Source organism: Apium graveolens, chromosome 8 (genome assembly GCF_009905375.1).
Source record: "Apium graveolens cultivar Ventura chromosome 8, ASM990537v1, whole genome shotgun sequence".
In the NCBI taxonomy this organism is placed as follows: Eukaryota; Viridiplantae; Streptophyta; class Magnoliopsida; order Apiales; family Apiaceae; genus Apium; species Apium graveolens.
In genome coordinates, this window is record NC_133654.1 from 86,326,807 (window position 1) to 86,343,706 (window position 16,900).

General features: G+C 36.5%; 1 non-coding gene across 1 annotated transcript; it reads right to left on the reverse strand.

Annotated features, from left to right (window-relative positions):
- Window positions 1-5,848: 5,848 nt before the first annotated feature.
- LOC141681064 (small nucleolar RNA R71) lies at window positions 5,849-5,956 on the reverse strand. The gene has a single exon (XR_012558507.1). It is a non-coding gene; the product is annotated as a small nucleolar RNA R71 (small nucleolar RNA).
- Between the last annotated feature and the right edge of the window lie 10,944 nt (window positions 5,957-16,900).

Sequence of the window (16,900 nt, forward strand, 5' to 3'; positions counted from 1 at the left end):
AATTGGATAATATTATTTTAAAAATAATTAAGTAATAGCAAATGACTTTAGTAACATTTATTAACTTTTAAACTGAAAATTATTGATTTAACGATCGTATTTGTTACTGTCCATCACAACGTTTATTTACTTAAAATTAAAAAACATATTTTAACAATAAAAATTTATGGGTTGTATTTAGATTATATTAAGTAATATTAAATTAAGTTTAATAACATTTATTTACTTTTAATTTGTAAATTAATTTTTATCAATAATTAGGTAATACTAAATAAACTATATTGAAAAGGCTAATTATAAGATAATTTTTAAATAATATTAATTAATATTAAATTATATAAAGAACTGATATTTGGTTCGTAAGATAGAGATACAATTCCTTTCACATACATAAAACTAATATGTTAGATTTCTATATCAAGTAAAACAATGCAAAACTAGAATTATGGTGGAAAATTTCATAACTGATTCGATTCTTTTTAACCACATAACTATTTTTTGCAAGTACCAATCTAATATTTGATATTAATATATTAATTTTAATTCGTGTTTCGCACAGATTATGAATAATTCTCTACAAATATTAATTCGATATTTTTAGTCTCGACCCCGTGTTTCGGGTTATCAACTATCAACTATCTAAATTAATAAGCGAAACCATGTTTAGGTACCAAATCTTGGTACTCATAAAAAAATTATACAACTATTTTTAAAATTTTATGTAATAAAATGTCAACAGACCAAATTAACTTCTACTCTCTGTAAATTTTATTTTCTTTCAATTTTTATTTGTTGCTGAACATCCAAGCGTCAGTTTACTTTAAAATAATCGTATTAGTAAGTTAACATGTTAGATTTGTATAAGTAAATAATTATGTGCATGCATAACTAGAAATATACGGTGAAATTTTAGAGTTATACTTAATTTCGGTTTTTTTAACTACATATTTTAACAACATTTTATCAATTATATTTAGATCTGTATTTTGCACGAATTATGAGTTTCATTTTTATGCAAATAATAATGTAATACTATTATTTTTAATTTCGGGCCCGTGCTTCGCACGGGTTACCAACTAGTATATCATAATAAAGACATGTACATTCACACACACACATATATATATATATATATTATAAGAAAACAATGTCATATTTCTAATAAAGACATGTACATTCATATCTATTTTAAATTATACTTATATATCAATAGTTTGACAACTTTGTGTGCTAATTGTTAAAGTAAATTTTGGTAAGAATGGTGCCAAAAGTATAATGGAAGGAAGAGAGATTAATATATTAATATTACTGGTTTAGAACCCCTGCGATGCACGGATTTATTTTTATTTTAATAAACATTCATATCTATTTTAAATTATACTTATATATCAATAGTTTGGCAACTTTGTGTGCTAATTGTTTAAGTAAATTTTGGTAAGAATGGTGCCAAAAGTACAACGGAAGGAAGAGACATTAATATATTAATGTTACCGACTTAGAACCCCTGCGATGCACGGATTTATTTTTATTTTAATAATATAAGATATTATTTTAACCCGGATTCTGTTTATCCGGATGTATAGTTTATATTAGTTTGTTTTAACCCGATGCCATTATACCGACCAGTGAATTAACTTTCAATTTTAGTTTATTTTATTCCATTTCGATAGTATAATTTTTAGCACCATTAGTATTTTTTAACCCGAAACCCATTGTATATACCAAACTCAACTAATTATATTTTTTGACGATTAAAAATTAGTTTTCATAAACTTGAAAATAATACTCGGGACAAACCCCCATCTGTCGATACAACCAGGTTGGAAAACAAATAAGATATTAAAAATAATTAGATGATTTATATTCTGATCGTTTAACACGCTGAATTTAAAAATTCTTGAAGCTAAAAACGAAATCAAAGACATTCCAAGCGATCCAAACTATAACAACATTCGTGAAAACAACAACATCACAATTGATCATATCATGTAAAAATCATTGTTAGCCCAGTGTTCAGAAACACCAATCTTATATACTGAGATTGGAGAAGCGGCACCCCTGCTATCTACATGCCGAATACAAGCTAGAGACATGGCGAAAACATCGCAGCTATCTACGTGCCAGATACGAGCTATAGACATGCCCACAGTGTAAACCCTCGAAGGATGAACAATTTTTGGTTGTGAAAGGTGAGCTCTTGCATTAATAACCACCGTCCCAGATTCGATGAACGTTTTCCGATCACCAAAAACATCAACAAAATCATTCTCAACAGATCCAACTCCAAATAAACCCAATCATAATTTGAATAAAAACATAACAAAACACTCTAAAAGAAGAGTCAAAACACATACATCAACAGGATACACACGCAAACGCCCAAAAATTTGGACTGAATTAACGAGAACAAAAGAAAATAAAGGGGCTGGGGCATTCCACCGGAGAAAACAAGTGGAAGCCCCTTGATTTACTTTATGCAACTAAAATTTGTTTGGGAGTAAAACCTACTAATTATATTTAATTTGCTTTAAATTTAATTTTAGCCCTGATCAATAATATAATTATGTTTTAGCCCGGATGAAAAGTGTATATTATTTTATTTTATCTCGAGGTCATAATATCAACCAACAAATTTTCTGATGAATATAATTTTGTTTTAGAAAGGTTCGATAATATACTTTTTTTAACCCGAGTGAATAGTGTATGTATCTACATGTATATATATGTATATATTATTTTAAATTTTACTATATCTCATATCAATATGATAATATTTTTTAGCCCGTATTAAAAATTATAGATTATTTTATTTTATCTCGGTCATTTATACCGAGCAAGAAATAATCTTTTTATAGTATAAATATAGATATATATGATATATATTATAAATGTTATAATACATATTTCTTTTTTTTTCTTTTTTTTTATCGTAGATAACCCGTAGCCGCAACTATTCGGGTGCGCACTGGGTAAATCCTACGGGCTCACGCAATAGCCTGCAAACCACGTGAACCAAGGTAAACCGTATTTAAGCGACAATCTCTGGCTCATGAGGCATAATAATTAATTCTCCTCCCGTGGGATTCGAACCTGTGACCAAGTGAATAATTATCCCTTATTTAACCAACTGAGCCAACACTTGCGGGCTTATAATGCCTATTTCATAGTATAATTAATTGGTTTTTTTTATAGTAAAGACTGTTTTAAAATTTAAATTAATAAAAATTAAATTAGGAAAAAAAGTTGACTTCACTATCAATTAGAATAATATAAATTTCAGTATGAATTGGAATTTAATGGTAGAGAAAATTGACTTCAATATCTATTAGAATTAGAGGACCAACCAAAATTTTAGTATTTTCTGTTAAAATATTATTAAACATACACTTATTCCCATTCAAATAGGTTTATTAGGTTTAGTTTGAATGATGAATAGATGATATAATTAGATGATGATGATTGTGATATTCTGATCTATTTTTTGTGTGACGCTATTCAGGTAGTTCGAGTTCGAATAATTTGTGAAGTTTGATTTAATTTATCAAATCGATAAAATGGAACCATATAATCTAAATAAGATATGCCCATAATATTTGATTTATAAAATTTTATAATTTAATTAAGTAAGGGTAATTAAGTGAATTAATGAAATTTTTAAGTAAGGTAATTAAGTATATTAACAAAGGACTGTACCAACCAAACTTTTAATGATTCATCTATTATATAATAGTATACATTGATGTGTTGACAATATTGACAACTGTTGAGTGACATTTATGACACTTTATTACGCTCCGTAAAGCTTTGAATTGATATTTTGTACTCAAGTCGTTAGTGTTTTTGTAGTGTTTTTGCATTTCAGGCATTTATCAGGAATACAGGTGAATTGGCATTGTTTGGATGCTAATTTGGTGTTATGATGGCGTCTAGAATAAAAGCTCGTGAAAAGACCAGCTCAAACCAGTAAGAAAAGAAAGAAGTCAAAAGTTTCTCAAGAGAGACGGCGCGCCCGCGCTGTAATAGCGCGCAGCCGCGCCAGGATGGCAGAATGTCAGCGCGCCTGCGTTGGTCAAGCGCGCGGCCGCGCCAGGTCGAGAAAGTAAAATCCTATTTCTTCTGGAATTTTGATCCGTTGGACTTCTACTCTGCATGGGCTGCTATATATACATAACTTATGCTCGTTTTTCATAACAAGACGTACCAGAGCTTAAGGAGAAGGCGTAAGAAGACCGTTAAGCACAATTCAACCAAGGCGAAAAAATTCTAGTTTATTCTTGTGATTCTTTGTTTTAAGTTAGAACTTTGGACGCTAGTTTTCTTATTCGTGAACCTATACTCTTGTTTCATACTTGGTTTTATTAAGTTTAAAGACTAAATTTATTATACCATGTTTTCATCGGAACCCACGTTGATGATGAGTCCGATTATGGGCTAATCGTTATCGTGGGGTTCCAACGGATTTATTTATGGATTTCTTTAGTTAATTCATTTTGATATCTTAGTGTGTGGTGATTGTATGATAACCTAGCATTGGTTGCACTTATTCGTCTTGTGCGCATCGCGAACTTATAAGATAGTGTGTTAATCTTTAATGAAGTGAAAGTGAATTTAAAGGTTTAGAACTTGCCATGCTAGGATAGGTTCATGTATGTGATATGCATGATTCGTAGGTAATTTTAACCATCTTACTTGCCCTATGTAATCACGACTGATAACTTGCGAATTAAACCGTTATATTTTCAATTCTTATAGACATATAAGGACTAAGCATAATTGGTATATATTCAACTTCTATCTCTTTTGTGGATGCTTGGTAGTAGGGTATTCGTACAACGAAAGTTGACGTTTATCAGTTTCGTGTTATCTGATTAGTGTCATCACCATTACATGCTAAGGTTAAGAATGAAAAGACTATTGAATGAAGTATTTAATGAAGTTAGAATCCCATGTTTGTGTTATATATTATTCAAATCTCTTTAATCTCCTACTTTATGTTCTTTAGTATAATCTCTTAGTTAATCTTAGTTAAACAACCTCAATTTATTATTCGTCTTAGCATTGGATAATAATCATACTAGTGTTGCATAAATACATTGATTGAAATTAACCTAAACTTATCCCTGTGGGAACGAACTAGAATTTATTCTATATTACTTGAGATCGTGTATACTTGCGTGAATATTATCGCGTGTTCTAGCCCTAACAAGTTTTTGGCGCCGCTGCCGGGGATATCGATGTTAATTTTTAGTTTATGTGTTTGTCATCACTGGTCGTTAAAGTTCAGTGACTCGGACATTGTTATTTAATTCCTTGTCATGTTTCAGGTACTCTAGCGAGCGTGTATGCATACGCGTTCTTGGTCTCATAAGAGAACACTGGATCAAGCTGAGGAAGAAGTTGTAGTCGAGGAGAAAGTTGAAAAAGTGATCTTAGTTGATAAATAAGAAGTTCTTATTGCAATGGGAGAACCAAAAGTAAATCCAAAGGCTTTGATGGACTACTCTCAACCGAAGATCAATGATATTCAGTCTAGCATTGTTCGACCAACCATCTCGGCTAATACCTTTGAGATCAAGTCGAGCACGATCCAGATGATACAGAACTTAATTCAGTTTGGGGGTTCTCCGACAGAAGACCCCAACATGCACATCCGAGATTTCATCGAGATCTGCGACACTTTCAAGTTCGATGGAGTTTCTGAATATGCTATTAAGTTGAGATTTTTCCCATTCTCTCTGCAGGATAAAGCTAAGTGATGGTTACATTCTCTACCACCAGGATCTATCACCAAATGGGAGGATCTTGCTTAGAAGTTCTTAACCAAATTCTTTTCTATGGAGAAGACTACAGCAATCAGAAACACACTTACTCAATTTGCTCAGCAATCTGGAGAATCTTTATGTGAGGCTTGGGATCGATATAAGGAGATGCTTAGGAAGTGTCCACATCATGAGATGCTTGACTGGATGATCATTAATTGTTTCTATAATGGTTTGGGTGCTACTTCTAGATCCATGCTTGATGCAGCATCAGGAGGAGCCTTGTGGGCTAAAAGCTATGATAAAGCTTATGAATTGATTGAACTGATGGCCGCCAATGAATACCAGAATCTTACTCAAAGACTATCTCAAGGTAAGGTAGCGAGAATTCTGGAGTTGGATGCAGCTACTTCTATACCTGCTCAACTTAATGTTTTGACGATGAAGGTGGATTCTCTATCTAATTATGGAGTTAATCAGATCACTAGCGTCTGTGAGCTTTGTCTTGGTGCCCATGAGACTGATCAGTGTGCCATTTCTAGTGAATCAGCTCAGTTTGTGAGCAATTTTCAGAGGTCACAGCAACCTGTACCAGCCACCTATCATCCTAACAACCGCAATCATCCTAAATTTAGCTGGAGCAACACTTAGAATGCGGTTCAACAGCCTTACCAGCAGTATCCAGCAAAGCAGTACAACCCCCTGGGTTTCAGCAACCGTAATATGCACCAAGGCAACAACTCCAGCTGTAATAGACTAATGAAAAATCTGAATTGGAAAAATTGAGACTCATGTACAAGAGCCAAGAGGTTTCTATCAAGACCTTGGAAAATCAAATTGGACAAATTGCCAATACCTTGTTAAATCATCAACCTGGTACACTTCCTAGTGACACTTAAGTACCAGGAAAGAGGGAAGCTAAGGAGCAGGTAAAGACAATTATATTAAGGTCTGGGAAGGTTGCAAATCCCGAACACTCTCAAGTTTCAGATGAAGAAGCTGTAGGTGAGGAAGAAGTGCAGAAGGAAGCTGAAGTGGAACCAAGGAAGACTACTGTTGAACACACTCCTCTTGAGGGTAATACAGGGGAGAAACAGATCTAACCTCCACCTTTCTTTCTTAAGAGGCTGCAGATAAAAAAGCTGGATAAGCAGTTTGAGAAGTTTCTGGAGGTGTTCAAGAAACTTCACATCAACATACCTTTCACTAAAGCTCTTGAACAAATGCATAGTTATGCGAAGTTTATGAAAGGTATACTCTCTCGGAAGGTAAAACTTGATAACTTAGAGACAATTGCTCTTATGGAGGAATGCAGTGCTGTGCTGCAACAGAAGTTGCCTCCAAAGATTAAAGATCCTAGAAGCTTCACTATTTCTTGCACCATTGGAAAGGTGTTATTCGACAAATGCTTATGTGACTTGGGAGCTAGCACCAATCTGATGCCTTTGTCAATCTTCAAGAAGTTGGACTTACCTGATCCAAAGCCTACTTATATGACTCTGCAACTAGCTGATCGTTCTATTACATATTTGTGAGGAATTATTGAGGATATTTTGGTTAAGGTGGATAAACTCATCTTTCCTGCTGATTTTGTAATTCTGGATTTCGAGGAGGATAAGAAGATTCCCATAATCTTGGGAAGACCGTTCTTGGCTACTGGCCGAACCTTGATAGATGTGCAGAAGGGTGAGCTCACCATGCAAGTGCTGGATCAGGATGTAACTTTTAATGTGTTCAATGCCATGAAATTCCCTACGAAAAATGAGGAGTGCTTAAAGGTGGAGTTGGTCGATTCTGTGGTTACTTCAGAACTTGATCAATTGCTAAGGTCTGATACCTTATAAAAGGCCTTGTTGGGGAATTATGATAGTGAAGATGATGAAGGTGATGAGCAATTGCAAAATCTGAATGCTTCTCCCTGGAAGAGGAAGATGGATATGCCTTTTGAATCTCTTGGAATGGAGGAGCTGGACAAATCTCCCAAGCGCCTCAAGCCATCTATTGAGGAAGCTCCTACATTTGAGCTTAAACCATTGCCTGAACACTTAAGGTATGTCGTTTTAGGTGATGCATCTACTTTGCCTGTTATTATTGCATCTGACCTTTCAGGTAGTGATGAGGAAAAACTTTTAAAAATTCTGAGAGAATTCAAATCGGAAATTGAATGGACGATAGCAGATATTAAGGGAATCAGCCCTTCTTATTGCATGCATAAAATTCTGCTAGAGGAAGGTAGCAAGCCTACTGTTGAGCAACGAAGAAGGCTAAATCCGATCATGAAAGAAGTTGTGAAGAAGGAAATTCTCAAATGGCTAGATGCAGAGATCATCTATCCCATTTCTGACCGTTCTTGGGTGAGTCCAGTTCAGTGTGTCCCAAAGAAAGGAGGTATCACCATTGTTTCTAATGAGAAGAATGAGCTCATTCTTACTCGAACAATCACAGGGTGGAGAGTTTGCATGGATTACAGGAAGTTGAACAAGGCCACGAGAAAAGATCATTCTCCTCTGCCATTTTTTGATCAGATGCTTGACATATTGGCTGGGCATGAGTACTACTATCTTATGGATGGCTATTCGGGCTATAATCAGATTTGCATTGCTCCGGAAGATCAGGAAAAGACTACTTTCACTTATCCATTTGGTACTTTCGCCTTTAGAATTTCTTTTGGTTTGTGTGGGGCACCTGCCACATTTCAAAGATGCATGATGGCTATCTTCTCTGACAAGATTGGTCAGAATGTGGAGGTGTTTATGGATGATTTCTCTATGTTTGGCGATTTATTTGACGAGTGCTTGTGAAATCTTGGCGACGTTTTGAAAAGGTGTGTTGAGACCAATCTGGTTCTCAACTGGGAAAAATGTAACTTTAAGGTGCGACAAGGCATTATTCTTGGTCACAAGGTCTCTAGTAAAGGTCTTGAGGTGGGCAAAGCTAAAATGGGGGTCATTGAAAATCTTCCTCCACCAATTTCTGTTAAGGGAATTCGCAGCTTTCTTGGTCATGCGGGTTTCTATAGGCGGTTCATCAAGGACTTCAAAAAAATTTCTAAACCTTTGTGCAATCTTCTGGAGAAGGATGTCATGTTCAAGTTTGATGATGAGTGCCTAGCTGCTTTTGAGTTCTTAAAAAAGAGTTTAATCACGGCACCTGTCATAACTGTACCTGATTGGAATAGACCTTTTGAGATGATGTGCGATGCAAGTGACTATGCAGTTGGAGCAGTTCTTGGGCAGAGAAAGAACAACATTTTTCATGTGGTCAACTATGCTAGTAAGACCCTCAATGGTGATCAACTGAATTATACTACTACGGAGAAAGAACTTCTAGCTATTGTCTACGGTTTTGAGAAGTTTCGATCTTATTTGCTTGGGACGAAGGTGACAGTTTTCACTGATCATGCTGCAATTCGATATCTCGTCTCGAAGAAGGACTTGAAGCCTAGATTGATTAGATGGGTTCTTTTGCTTTAGGAGTTTGAATTAGAGATCAAGGACATAAAAGATACTGAGAATCAAGTCGCTGATCATCTCTCACGTTCGGAAGATCCAAGTGCAACTTCACAGGATAAGACATTGATAAATGAGTCTTTTCCACATGAGCAGCTATTTGGAGTTCAAGAGGAAGAACCGTGATTTGCAGACATTATGAACTAACTTGTGAGTAATATCATGCCTCCAGACTTGTCGTACTCTCAAAGGAAGAAGTTTCTTCATGAGGTGAAGTGGTACATGTGGGATGAACCATATCTGTTTAGGCAAGGAGCTGACCAAATCATCAGGAGATGTATTCCGTACAGTGAAACGGGGGATCTTGTGAGACTGTCATTCGACTGTTTATGGAGGCCACTATGGTGGAGAGAAGACAACAGCTCATGTCCTTCAAGCGGGATTCTTCTGGCCTACATTATTTAAGGATGCGCATCACTTTATTTCGAAGTGTAATCTATGACAACGTGTGGGTAATATGTCCAAGAGGAATGGGATGCCTCTTAATGTGCTTCTCGAGGTTGAAGTCTTCGATGTTTGGGGAATCTACTTTATGGGGTTGTTTGTCTCATTGTGAAATAATCAGTATATCTTGTTGGCGGTCGATTATGTGTCGAAATGGGTAGAAGTCAAGGCTTTGCCGAAAAATGATGCGAAGGTAGTGCTTAATTTTCTTCATAGGTAGATATTCACACGATTTGGGACTCCAAGAGTCATAATCACTAACGAGGGATTGCATTTTTGCAATCGCAAGTTCACTGCTATGATGCAAAGGTATAATGTGAATCATCGCATTACAACAGCCTACCATCCTCAAACTAATGGTCAAGCTGAGGTAAGGGGGATTAAGTGTATTTTAGAGAAGGTTGTGTGTCCATCAAGAAAGGATTGGTCTTTGAAGCTTGATGAAGCTGTTTGGGCATATAGAACAGCATACAAGACTCCGTTGGGAATGTCTCCGTTTCAGTTGGTTTATGGTAAGGGGTGTCATTTGCCTGTGGAGCTCGAGCATAAAGCGTATTGGGCTTTAAAGAAATTGAACCTTGATTTGGATGCAACTAGTAAGAAGAGAATGCTTCAATTGAATGAACTCGACAAATTTCGGCTTCAAGCTTATAAAAATAACAAAATGTACAAGGAGAAGGTCAAGAGGTGTCACGATAGGGGTCTAGTGCTCAAATTATTTGTGTCGGGATAACAAGTTCTGTTATTTAACTCTCGTCTCGGTCTTTTTCCTGGACAATTGAAGTCGAGATGGTCCGGGCCTTTCATAATCAAAACCGTGTTTCCGCATGGAGCTGTGGAGATTTTTGAGAATGATCCAGGCCAAGCATTCAAGGTAAATGGTCAATGGTTGAAGCACTACTTTGGGGATACGAAAAACCGTGAGGTGGTTAGTGCCGTTTTTTTATCTACGTGATCTCGAGATTCTACGTCAAGCTAACGACGTAAACCAAGCGCTTCTTGGGAGGCAACCCAAGTTTGTTGTACATTAGTATGTAGAGGAAGCAGAAAGAAAAGAGAAAAACATAAAAAAAATCAGAAAAACAAAAAATATCTAGGGCCAACTACAGTATCACGGCGCCCCCGCGCTGAGGAGCGGGGTGGCCGTACTGTTTTTCCAGTAACTGGGTGCGCCCGCGCTGACCTGGCGCGCGCCCACGTTGAATTGACAGAAACTGGGCGAGCCCACGTCGTGGTGGCGTGCGGCCGCGCTAGGTCCCTGTTATAGAAAAATATAAGGCCGAAAGAAGAGAAAAATTGGGGTCTTTTAAACAAAATCAATTTTCACATGAATTTCACTCTTCCACATCCCAAATTTCCCTATCCAAATCAAACCCATTATTCCCATTATTCCCATAATCAATTCTCACTTCTTTTCCATTACTAATTCTCTCCCAATCTCCTATATATACACACACTTATATACGAACTTCTCCATCACTTCTCAAAAATCTCAAATACACAATCTCTCTTACAAACTTCTATTCTCTCAAACTCTTTCAATCTCAATGGTACCAAAAAGACAGCGAACTCAGGTAAGCAGTAGCACCACCGATTCTTCGAGTACAGGTGGTGTGAGGCCTATGTTTTCAACTCCTGAGGTTGAGGCAGAGTATGTGAGGCTGCTTTCGAAGCCTATAGCCAAGGTGCGTGGTTTTCTACCATCGGGGAAAGATGGTAAGTTGTTGGAGATGAACTTGGAGATGGGCTGGGTTGTTTTCTACGAGACACCCGCTACTGTACCCATGAGTGTGGTGTGTAAGTGTTATGCTAATGCTAAGGTGGAGAAGAACGGTTTCATGGTAGTGAGGGGGATGACGGTGGACTACAGTGATGAGGCGATTCGTAGGGTGATTGAGCAGCCCGAGAGGAAGAAGGAGCAGGAGAACTGGAAGGAGAAAACTCCGGAGGAGTTTAACTTGGATTTGATTGTTGCTACCCTGTGTGTTCCTAAGACTCATTGGAAGTTCAAGAAGGGCACGAATGAGTACACCATGTTCTCTACTTCATGCATGAACAGGTTTATACGTGCTTGAAATTCTTTTATTTGTTCTAATTGTTGGATTTTAATCGCAGCGGGGGCATGGCAAAACACTTTTACACATACAAAATCCAAATAAAAGCATATAAATCGTGAATAAAAATTCGAGGGATCGAATCTAACCTTTAAAAATAATTCGGAGACAACGATCAGAGATCCTTAGCAGTTGCTCCTCAAGTGTGAAGCACTCCACCGGTATCCACCAAGAAAACGATGTTAAGGAGGAGGAAGGAGGTGGAGAGAATTGGGTTTTCCAAACTTTTTGGGTTTTCGGGTTTCGAGGTTGGAATAAAATTAGGGTCTATAATAGTATATTTATAGGCAAAATTTCCAGCTGAAATTTTCCCATAAATATTATTATTATTATCCCATTTATTATTCTTATTAATAATTAAAACACCTTTTAATCATTAATCCTTTTTCTAAACACTTTAGAAATAATTTTCTCTCTTGATTTAATTTCCAAAAATTAAATCCTTTATTAATAATATTAAGAACTTTTCTTAATTAATTTATAATCAATTAAATCTCATTTAATCAATTATTAAATTTTCCAAATAATTATTTATTTCACAAATAAATTATTATTAGCCATTATTAATTAATTCCTCCACCAATAAATCATTCTCTTTTTATGGTGTGACCCTGTAGGTTCAATATTAAGCCGGTAGTAGAAATAAATAATAATAAAACTATTTTATCATTATTTATATAAATTCTCTAATTTATTAAATATGATTAATTAATTAATCACATTTATTCTACATCGTGAGTGATGCTTCTCAACATATCGCGACTATCCGGATAATATGAATTCACTGCTTAGAATACCAAGAACCTGTCAGTGAATAGTTACCGTACAATAAACTCCTTCTACCCTACAATGTCCCGATTAAATACAAGGCATGGATCTCGTGTCAAGCCTATCTAATTCAATCATTTGCTTACCATTTACTATGCGTAGTTCTACGCAAATTAGAAACTCCTTTCTAATTTCATTCACTCTGGCCAGAGATTCCTGAACTAGCATAAGTGGATCAGCCTTGAACATTCGCTTCCTTCACTGGAAGGGGTAGATCCTTTATTGATCATACACTATCTTCGTGTACAAATTCCTATACCCAGAAGAGCCCTAATAATTGTTCCTGGAGAATAAGGACTAAACCAAAGCATAGTTCAGTGTACACAAGATGACTATGATGATCTTAAGTCTAAGGATACTTGTACAACTATCACTATGTGAACAACTGCTGACACGTGAGTGAACTCCATCAGTTGTTCAGTTGTGCGAGTCATGTTCAGTGAACTTATTCTATAATAAGCACCTACATACTAGCTATAGTGTCACCACACAAATGTCTATGAGAACAGACATCCTTCATAATGAAGCAAGCATAGTATGTACCGATCTTTGCGGATTATTAATTACCAGTTAGTAATCCTATGACCAGGAACTATTTAAGTTTAGAGTTATCATCTTTTTAGGTCTCACTATTATGATCTCATCATAATCCATAAAAAGCTTTACTCTAAACTATGGTATATCTTATTTAAACACTTAAATAGATAAAGCCCGTAATAAAAACAAAACAAGTCTTTATTAATATCAATGAAATCAAAACAGATTACATCAAAGTTATTCCTAAATCCTAATACATGATTGGACGTAGGACATATTCCTTTCAATCTCCCACTTGTACTAAAGCCAATCACTCTGGTATCTAATACCCATCTTGTCTTTATGAAGATCAAAGTGACTTTCATAAAGTAGTTTTGTGAGTGGGTATGCTATGTTGTTATGTGTATCAACTCTAATTCAATACAATACAAGAAATGTTACCGTGCTCCCACTAACCCTTTTGTAGACACATGGTTCATCTAAGTTTTTGATAAAATCAAACTCTTTGATTGTCTCATCAAAACGAATGTTCCATCTTTCGAGAAGCTTGCTTTAAACCACATATGGTTCACAGCAGCTTACACACTAGGTTTTCATTTTCCTTGGAAAGAGAACCATCTGGCTAATTGCCAGATCTCATAGTCGTAGTAAGCAGCAATCGCAAGCAAAATCCGAACTGATTTTAACAGGGCTACAGGTAAAAAGTTTCATCAAAGTCAATCCATTGCCTTTGTTTGAATCCTTTTGCCACAAGCCTGGCCTTATAGGTCTCCACCTGGCCATCTTCTATAATCTATCTTTTGTATACCATATACATAAATTCCATTCAGGATTTCATGGCACTATGCCATTTCTCTGAGTCAACACTACTCATAGCCTCATTATAGGTCACAAGGTCGTCATCATCAATGATCGACAACTCATTGTCATTCTCAATGACAAGGCCATAATACCTCTCAGGTTGGCGAGACACTCAACCTGATCTATGAATGGGCTGTTCCACAAAAGGTTGTTCAGTCAGAACAGGTGTTTCCACTTGATCCGTAGTAGTTTGTGCTTCTTGAACTTCATCAAGTTCAAATTTGCTCCCACTGTTTCCTTCAAGGATAAACTCCTTTTCCAAGAAGGTAGCATGTCTGGAGATAAACACCCGATGATCGGTGTAAAAGTAATACCCTAAAGTCTCTTTAGGATATCCCATAAAACTACATTTTACGGATCGATATTCCAGCTTATCTGGGTCAACTTTCTTGACATAAGCTGGACATCCCCAAATCTTAACGTGTTTAAGACTCGGTTTCCTTTCTTTCCATATCTCATACGAAGTTTGAGGAACAGATTTTGGAAGGCACCTTATTCAGTAAATATGCTGAGGTTTCCAATACATATCCCCGTAGGAATACTGGAAGATTTGCATAGCTCATCATGGACCGAACTATGTCTAACAAAGTTCGATTTCTCCTTTCAGATACCAATCTAGAGGAGTCCACTGGGAGACTATACCATTTACTTTGAGATAATCTAGAAACATTCCATTAAAGTATTCACCACCTCGATCTAATCGAAGAATTATAATACTATGTTTGGTTTATTTCTCCACTTCATACTTATACTCTTTGAACTTTTCAAAGGCTTCAGACTTGTGTTTCATCAAACACATATCTGAATCTAGATCTATCATCTATGAAAGTAATGAAGTATGAAAATCCACCCATGGCTTGCGTAGACATTGGTCCACATACAACTGTGTGTACCATTCCTAGCAAATCTGCAGCCCTCTCTCCATGTCTACTAAATGGAGACTGCAGTGCCACTATGAAGTGAGATTTTCATCATCCCTTTTCTTTTATTAGTTTGTTCAATCTGAAGTAAATCATGTCACATTTATACAGACCATTATTTAAAGCACCACGTCCATAAGGAATATTATCTCTAAGAATAGAACATTCATTATTCTCAATAATAAATGAAAATCCAGCCAAGTCTAACATGGGAATAATATTCCTCACAATCGAGGGAACAAAATAACAATTATTTAAAACAATAGTCTTGCCCGTAGGCATATGTAAATGAAATGATTCTACATCTTCAGCAGCAACTCTTGCTCCATTGCCCATCAGTAGAATCACCTCCTCTTCCTCAAGAGTCCTACTTCTCCTTGGTCCCTGCAACAAATTGCAGATTTGAGAACCACAGGAGGTATCTAATACCCAAGTAGAAATTTGATTTAATGACATATTCACTTCTTTCATGAACATACCTGAATCAGAAGCAGTAGTCTCACTACCCTTCTTCTTCTTCAATTCTGCAAGGTAAACCTTGCAGTTCCTCTTCTAGTGCCCCACCTTGTTACAGTGAAAGCAAACAACTTTGCTCTCGGGGTCTTCAGCTTTTGGTGGAACCGGCATTTTCTCACCTACTTTCTTCTTCTTGGAAGGGTTCCTCTTCCTTTTCTTAGGATTGGAACCTTCACCAATTAGAAGAACAGAACTCTTCTTAGGGGGAAAATTCGATTCCGCAGTCTTCAACATGTTGTGGAGTTCAGGCAGGCTGACATCAAACTTATTCATGTGAAAGTTCACAACAAACTGCGAAAACGAACTCAGAAGCGATTGCAAGACCAAGTCTTGGCTCAGCTCCCCATCCATGGCAAAACCAAGTTATCCAAGACGTTCAATCAAATTGATCATCTTAAGTACATGGTCATTCACAGATGATCCCTCAAACATCCTACAACCGAACAACTCCTTCGATATCTCATATCGAGCTGTCCTCCCCGCCATATCATACAACTCTTGTAGATGCATGAGGATAGTGTGAGCATCCATATGCTCATGTTGCTTCTGTACCTCAATGTTCATGGAAGCTAGCATGATGTATTGAGCAACATTCGCATCATCTATCCACTTACGATACACAACATGTTCATCATCATGTGCATCACTAGCAGGTTCAGTAGGCTTAGGTGAGTCAATCACGTATTCCAGCTTCTCAATCCCGAGAACAATTCTCAAGTTTCAAAGCCAGTCAGCATAATTAGGACCAGTCAATTTGTGAGCATCTAGTATGCTCCTGAGTGATAGTGCAGAAGACATAACGTACAAAGTAAATCTGTAAATGATAAACACATAACAACACTTAGCAAATATTCGATTTCATTTCAAAACACTATATGAATCGGGTCTTTATTCATAAGTGGCTCCCACTAGTTTTCCTAATTTATTCAACCCCCTACGTGAAAAATTAAGCATTCATAATGCTAGTGGGAATAGGGATCCTACATTCCATTACACAACCCCGGCTGTGGCACGAAACGCCATGTAATGTTCAATAAGCAGACAACTCTTGTCAATTACATCTTATGTTATTCCCTAATCAAACTTTAGCCTCTTGTATAATTGAGTCACGGCTGTGGCACGACAAACTCAATATTCTAAGTCAAGTCTAACCCAACATTCCGTACAATTGAATCAGTGCCCAAAGGCCCACGGCTATGGCACGTAACGACCTTTAGATTCTTATTCAATGTACACATCTCTATGTAATAGACAGGTATTTCTTATTTCGAAATCAAAGCCCTCGGCTGTGGCACGAAACGACAATGATTCAAAAATAAGAACTACTTTCTACCATTTTGGAAGGCTATGACCGACACAAGCCCGTTGTATCATTGGCCAATTACTACTTGATATTATTTAATTTTAGAGGG